At 41.0% G+C, this 6,000-nt stretch overlaps 1 long non-coding RNA gene across 1 annotated transcript; it reads left to right on the top strand.

The window, feature by feature from the left end:
- The first annotated feature begins 1,262 nt into the window (after window positions 1–1,262).
- Window positions 1,263–2,668, top strand: LOC125302323. Its single transcript, XR_007194895.1, has 2 exons — window positions 1,263–1,640; window positions 2,544–2,668. It is a non-coding gene; the product is annotated as an uncharacterized LOC125302323 (long non-coding RNA).
- The last annotated feature ends 3,332 nt before the right edge of the window (window positions 2,669–6,000 follow it).

The raw sequence follows: 6,000 nt of genomic DNA, 5'->3' as shown, positions 1-6,000 counted from the left end.
TTGAAGAATCAGATGAAAATACAATTGCTTAATATATAAAGACTTATAGGACTACACAATATTGATCATTTAAAAGTAAAAGTAAAAACTATCACATAGGCCTATTATTTAGGAGGACTACCTTCGCAAAAAAGGGGTGAGAGTCTGTTCGTTTCAAATGAGTAGCCCTCCATATGATTTTGGGTCTTCAGGTAGCCCTCATTCCCAAAAAGGTTGGAGACCCCTGCATTAGAGTATAGCCACTTTCACCGGTCAATTCAGTTTGAAATGATGCTTGTTGAAAAGCTTTTGCTGGCAAACATATACTTCAAAATGACACTACAAAACGAGATAAATGTTACAGTTTATTTTTCAACATCAGCTAAATGGTTTTGGAAACAGACTGTCTGTATTGCCCTGCTTTTCACCATCTCTTTAAACAACAACAATACCTGCAGCACAAAAATGCAAAACATTTTTTATCCTTGAATTATTGATTAAGTAATAGGGTTTGTTGTTATATCTCTCCAGAATGACATGCCTGCCCTGAGGCGATGGTGGTGCGCTGTCCTTATTGAAAATGTCGGCATAGAAGGGTACACTTAACGTTATTTGTTACCATGTTAGACTAGAATTTAATTATTTAATTAATTAATTAATAACCAAAGATTAGACAATCCCACAATTCAAATGTGTTTTCTCAAGTGTTTTCTCACTACACAATTACAAATATGGCAAAAAACTTGCCCATTTCACCAAGGAGGGCAGAGCAACCACAGAGGGTGCTCCACCAGTCTTCAGAGTTCCACTCAAAAGAAAGCAGGAGGACATCTGCCCTGTGAGTCCAGACATATGCCTCCACCAGGAGACATACTGAACTGTGTGTAAGCACCTGTAAAAGCTGACAATTTAATAACCTGTACTGTATTTACTCCATGTACCAGAATGCTTTGTAACTTACTTACTACTGTGATTTACTACATTCTGTGTGTGAACCAATCAAATGTCTTTGTTTGTTTTGCTTTTATTTGAATTGTTTAAGCAGCCAATGATTATTTGTTATTTGTTTATGCCCGCGAAATCGCGGGAATGTGAAGGTTCCATCTCCTCAGAGAGGAGAAGGCTCATGAGTCACGGTCCGGGTTTGCACTGGAGAGAGAGAGGATACTTTGCTGCCTGTAGTTTGTGGAGACCATTGGACAAGTTCATAGGCCCACTTACTCCGTAACATCAGCGCATCGTACTTGCTTACCCCTTCTCTTTTAAGTTACCGGTCTGCTATTATTTGTCTAGCTAGCTATTTGTTCAGTGCTATTCATATATCTAGGAGTGCTATTTGTAGCTGAAGCTATCCTGACCTGGGTAGCTGACCTGCTAGCTAGCTCCTGTTGCATTCTCCTTCGGAGACGGACTCGATTTGTACTTCGGTGCTGGGCCCACCGGAGCCAGACCTCCTAAGGACGACTGCGTTTTGCCTCTGGTGCTGAGCCCACCAGAGTGCCAACCGCCAACTACCCGCTGCTGCTGTTGAGGTGTGCACTGCAGGCTGACTGCAGCAATATCCTCCACCGGAGTCGCATTCTCGGCTAGCTGGGACATGGCTGCCTCCGATTCCTCTGTGTCAGGACTGAGCGGAATCTCCCGGTTCTGAGTGATCGGTCGTGAGTAACGTCAACTGCACTTACACTGACACACGTTCTCGTCTCTGCTTGGATCACCGGCGAGTTGGAGAGCCGTTCAGCGGTTGCTGTCCTGCCTGCAGCTCAGAGAGCTGCCGTCCTGTGCACCACCGAGCTCCAACGGCCAGCGCTTGGGGGGGTTGGGGTTTTATTTGATTATATATGATTAATAATACTGTTGTGATTGGTATATTCCTGTGATTTAACTTGACTTGTGTATATTGTATTGTCTTCCACACTGGTCTCTGTTTAGCTTAACCTTTAACATTACCATTCGTTAACGTTCGGTTCCCCTTGAGTGAATTGTTCGCTCGCTGACATTTCTCAGCTATTGGGTTGTCACGTCCACGACGTGGCTATTATCAAATAAATATTTAATTATTATATTTCTTTATATCCAGGGTGTATTGGCAATTCATTTAACTACCTTCACCACTAGTCTTATTATTTTCACATTGATTATTTAAATTCTGTAGGAATACACTATACACGAGCTATACGGTAAGTGTAGTATTTTTACAGTGGAGGCACCGCGCTATTCAATTGAATTTATTGTCTGTAATTGTTAGCCTACTGGTATTCAGGAATCTCAGCCAGCTCACCATTCCACCGCTGAGACCTTCAGGATCCTGTTTGCGTCATTTAATTAATTGTTTATGTATTGTAATAGTGCCTGTGCACACACCCGTTAAGAAGGGGTTACATGTGTATCCACGCCCATCCCCAGTCAATGTTGAACTCAGTCCGGGCCATATTGTGCATATAGCAATCAATGATTTGCATAAAGCACATTCTCATTTTGTTCTGTTTGCAACCACTGAATGGATAAATGGCTGTTTTGTCATGTAATTCTGTGGATCTCTGTGGATTGTTGTTCTTTGACAGATTTCGGAGAAGAGGTTTGCAGAGGACCACACCAAAGACCTCACTTCAGACCACACATATTGTAGGCTGAAATAGAAGGGGAGTGATTCTTAATAAAAAAAAAAATAATCCTGCAAGCATTAAAATATTTTGTCCTGTGGGTTCTTGGATCGAGTTGCACTCAACAACTCCACACTTAGTGAACTGCAGTTCTGAAGGAATTATTTGCAGTTCATATGCTGGAAATACAATATTTAGCCTACACAACAATGCAAAGTTTGGACAAGATAGTAGGCTAGTCTACTTTCAGAAGCCTACAAGGCTTCTATATTCATGCATAAAGCTCTGTACAACTCTGAATTAGGTCACTATTAGAAATGGATATTACTAATTATTTACACAATTATTTAATAGGCTACAATTGGACATGGAGAATTCGTCAACTTCCTAACGCAAATACAATAGGCTATTGGCTAAAGGACGACGAATGTCTAAAGACGTTTCGGTTTTTATTTATTGTGGTTTTTATTTATGCATTGAATCAAGTTATACAATACCAATACAATCCAAGACAACATGAAAATATTTATACAATCTAAGACACAAACTATTTAGTTTACCCAAGCCGCCGCAGTAGCCAGTATGCTGTCGCGCATAGCTGTCGGGTATGTTCTGGTTCTTACCATGCGTGTCCCTTTGTTATGACGCAACTTCCTGCGACGGTCACTCGTCGGAAAATGACTTAACCAGATGGTGCATTCATGGCACTTCGGAATGACAAGGACCGCCCCTGTGGCTACTTTGTTTCTCCCACAGCAAGTGTACATGTGCTTTGCCGTCGGAATGTGTGACAAACACGGATGCCATAACAAAGGTGAAAACATACACTCACTAATCCTAAATAAACAAGGATTATTATATTATATGCTTAAAATATAGTGTAAGACACTTGTGAAAGAAAGATATACAGCTTTCAAGTGACTAAAAACGGCAAATTCCCAAGTTCACATTAAAACTGTTGGACATGAAAGGCCACAAGGACTACAAACGAACTACAACGTGACGACAAAAGTGATGACGAGCCCCTGTTAGCAAAATCTAGCCCCAGTTTCCGACCTCTGACTCACACATTACGTGACGTGAATGATGCGTAATGATGATGTTTTCACTGGGAAAAAGTTTTTTTCTGAAGCCCATGAACGCTAGGTTTGTATAGACCTTTCTATCTTCCCAGAGAGTTTACATCAACTGTAGTAACAGCAGCCTATAGACCATATAAGGGGGTTGTATAGTTTTTATAGGCACTATATGTATGTAATAGCTGCCATGTTGAATGTGCAGTGTATGGAGTGTGCTAAAGTTCTTTCCTTGCCTCTGTAAGATTAACTAATTAGTTAAATACATGTTTAATTCATCCCTAGTGGTGTCTCCACATAGTCCTTTACCATAAAACAACAGTTTGTTGACCTATTGGTACATTCGATGCAGATGATGAGCAAGACTGCTGTATAACAGCCATTATACCCTTAAATTGGTCTAGTGACGCAAACTATAATTTGTTCCATTTATTAGGTGCAAAACAATAATAATAATAATAATAAGCTTTATTTGTATAGCACCTTTCATACACAGAATGCAGCTCAAAGTGTTTTACATTTGAAGCATGTAACACAATAATAGTCAGTCAGTCATTATCAATCACTTTTCTTCATTGCTGGGGCCGTTTATGATCCACTCAGCAACATATCAAAAATATAGAAAATGACGTCATAAGACTGGCAGCCTTAACCCTCTTACCCCCCACAAGCACGCCATATGGCAACTGTGGCAAGGAACAACTCCCATATTCCAGGAAGAAACCTTGAGCAGAACCGGACTTAATAGGGGGAGCCCATCTGCTTCTGGCTGGCTGCGCCCTCCAATAGCAGCAGATGTAGAATAATCTGAAAAAGTAGTCTACAGGATAAGATGAGTTAACTAAAAGCTTTCCTGTACAGGTATGTTTTCAGATCTTTTTTAAAAATATTTACTGAACTCGCCTGCTTGATGTACAGAGGCAGGGTGTTCCATAGTTTGGGGGCATAATGGATAAAAGCAGCTTCTCCACTTTGTTTGTGGAGCACTTTGGGTACGATTAAAAGATTAGAATTGATGATCTAAGTTTCCTTTTGTGGTTGATAAGATATTAAAAGCTCAGAGATATATGAAGGTGCTATGCCATTCAGAGCTTTGTAAGTAATTAACATAACCTTAAAACCAATTCTATAGGAAATAGGGAGCCAGTGCAGTTCAGCCAACACAGGGGTGATGTGTTCTCTCTTCTTAGTCTTAGTTAAAAGTCTAGCCGCAGAGTTCTGTATGAGTGCCAATTTCTTTAGATGTTTTTTGGGAAGACCAGTGAAAAGTGCATTGCAGTAGTCTAACCTGCTAGTGATAAAGGCGTGAATTAGTTTTTCTGCATCTTGTTGAGTTAAAAAGGGCCTCACTTTGGCAATGTTTCTCAAGTGGAAATAGGCTGTCTGAGTAACTTTACTGATATGGGGCTTAAAACTTAACTCTAAAAACTTAAAACTAACTGGTCTCTGCATTGATCCCAATCCGTGAATTAGTGAAACACACTCAGCACACAGTGAGGTGAAGCACACAATCCCGGCGCAGTGAGCTGCCTGCTACAACAGCGGCGCTCGGGGAGCAGTGAGGGGTTAGGTGCCTTGCTCAAGGGCACTTCAGCCGTGCCTACTGGTCGGGGTTCAAACCGGCAACCCTCCGGTTACAAGTCCGAAGCGCTAACCAGTAGGCCACGGCTGCCCCCATACAGCCCCCAATTTTGAATCACAGTCAGATGTAGGAGGTTGAATGGCAGTCAGATGTAGGAGGTTGATGCATGTTTTTTGTCTAATATAATTTGAACAAATGGCATGGATGCATTTGGACAGGTAGTAAAAGAACAGGTGCTGAGTAAGGGAAATATCGCTGACAGCATATCTCAAATCAAGGGCGCATTATCGGACTCACAAAGAGAGAACGTAGAAGAAATTCCCTTGGACAAGCACCTGCATCTTGCTGATGTAAGGGATGTATGATTGTTTTAGCCCCTGAGTAAACGTTGTTGGGTGAGATTGGGCGATAAGTGGTGATGGTCTGAGCGTATATAAGGCCACGGCTGCCCACTGATCATTGTACAGAGGCACCATGGGCAAGTTTCTCATTTGCGTTGGTAAGTCACTCCTTGAACTCCAGACTTCACTATAACAAAGAAAAACTGTACAAATTGTAAAATTTTAGAATTTTTACAAATCCACATTGACACATACCTTTATTCTGGATTAGCAATACTACAACTATATCATCTTTAAAGTAGACATTTGTGTAGGTGGGCAGAAAAACTCAAAGACAAAACAGAATGCCTTAATGAATAGATTGCAACAAAGCAAAAGATTTCTGTACCTCACAGGAAATGTTGTAAGCAACATGTCTT

Source organism: Alosa alosa, chromosome 10 (genome assembly GCF_017589495.1).
Source record: "Alosa alosa isolate M-15738 ecotype Scorff River chromosome 10, AALO_Geno_1.1, whole genome shotgun sequence".
NCBI classification, from domain to species: Eukaryota; Metazoa; Chordata; class Actinopteri; order Clupeiformes; family Clupeidae; genus Alosa; species Alosa alosa.
Note: the sequence above shows the minus strand (reverse complement) of the source record. Positions and strands in the feature narration are given on the sequence as shown.